Source organism: Amphimedon queenslandica, unplaced genomic scaffold (genome assembly GCF_000090795.2).
Source record: "Amphimedon queenslandica unplaced genomic scaffold, v1.1 AMPQUscaffold_4524_Cont23498, whole genome shotgun sequence".
Taxonomy (NCBI): domain Eukaryota; kingdom Metazoa; phylum Porifera; class Demospongiae; order Haplosclerida; family Niphatidae; genus Amphimedon; species Amphimedon queenslandica.
Genome location: NW_003555165.1, coordinates 1 through 1,541, shown reverse-complemented (window position 1 = coordinate 1,541; position 1,541 = coordinate 1). Strand labels below are relative to the sequence as shown.

The 1,541-nt window shown below is 37.0% G+C and overlaps 1 long non-coding RNA gene across 1 annotated transcript; it reads right to left on the bottom strand.

Moving 5' to 3' along the window:
• Positions 1 to 98: 98 nt before the first annotated feature.
• On the bottom strand, positions 99 to 666 carry LOC109592631 (uncharacterized). Its single transcript, XR_002190460.1, has 2 exons — positions 588 to 666; positions 99 to 344 (listed from the first exon to the last, which is right to left on the bottom strand). It is a non-coding gene; the product is annotated as an uncharacterized LOC109592631 (long non-coding RNA).
• Positions 667 to 1,541: the final 875 nt, after the last annotated feature.

Here is a 1,541-nt window from a genome sequence, read left to right as displayed (position 1 = left end):
ATAACCAGAAACATTTCACAGTCTGCACTACCTTGTGTATGACTATAGCTGTCTACATAAAAATTCAGAGCATTAATGTGTTGCAATAGAGACAGTTATACTTTCATTTCTCGTGGTAAAATAAAAATTCTTTTGTTATTCCTATTCAATCAAAGTTTGAAATATTCAGTTCATATATCAGCTGCTGCAGCAGTTTGCTATTGTGTTAAAGCTATAATATCACTGTGTCATTAAAAACTTATGAATTTATTATAATTATTTCTTAAAGGATCCATTATAAGATGTTATTGTTCTGAATCACATTCACACATAAATCTTGAAGTTATGGTCAGCTCAAGTAGATACTGTATATAAAAAAGAAACTGTAATCACCCCACCAAAATGCTTCATAGTCTTAATGAAACAATAATCAGCTTATATAGATCTAACTGTCATGAAAATTACTAGCAACTACGTTACTATGAAGTTTTATAGTCTAATTGAAACTATTATATCAGCTTTAACTGTCAATAAAACTGACACTATAGTAAATGTAATCAACGAAAATAATATTATTGACATAGATCTAATGATCATAAACAGCCTACCTGTTCTGAAACTGCTAAAATGATGAAGTTCTTATCAAAAACTTAAATAGAGCTAATAAAAATTCCCTCCTGATGCATAGGTATCATTCATTCAGACAGATCAGTCAAGTTTCAATAGAGATCCCCGAGCGTTCCGCGTTGATCCGCATTTCAGCCCGATCCGCATTTGATCCGCGTGGATCCGCATTTCAGGCAGGCCCCTAAAAAAGTGGGCACCGACCTGACACGGACAAATAACGGTAAAAAAAACGCGTCCGACTCTCGGACAAATAACCACTGCCATTTTTGGCTGTGTTAACTGGTGTGTTTGCTCTGTTCAAACCCCGGCCATGAGGCTGGGGTCTGAATATGCATGCAGGCTAAGAGCTGGATTGATTTTATTTAGTTCAATCATAATTTCAATTGTTAATTGATGGCTCATGCTCGCCCCTTCAATGTTTACATTCACTTAGTATACATATTGTTAATTGATATTCTAGGGAAAAAGCCCGTTGATATACTGATGATTTGATACATCCAGACCTCCACTGTAATTTGGTTGCAACATTGATTTACTAATTAATTTCATTTGCAACACTGAATTCCCGCCCTCTAATGTTGCAACCCGCCTCCATGCACTGCATGTGCTTAGCTGAGCTGCCACCCTGCCAGCCTATACTAAAATGCAGCAAGTATCGAGGCAAAAATCATACAATTTGAAGTATTACACTCTCCTTCTCTCCTTATTCTCTGGATCAGTTGTCTTTGTCACCATATTTTACCTCTTGAGCAAGCAAGAGGCTCTTGCACCTCTTTACAAAAGCAAGCTCAAGGATGAACCGACATTTTGGATCAAACTTAGCAGTAACGATACCGTCGAGAATGACACTCTGGTTTGGCACATAGCACACTATGAGGATAGAGATTTTCCTTATGGTGGACCTGCAATTGTCATGATGATATTCCACTACCACA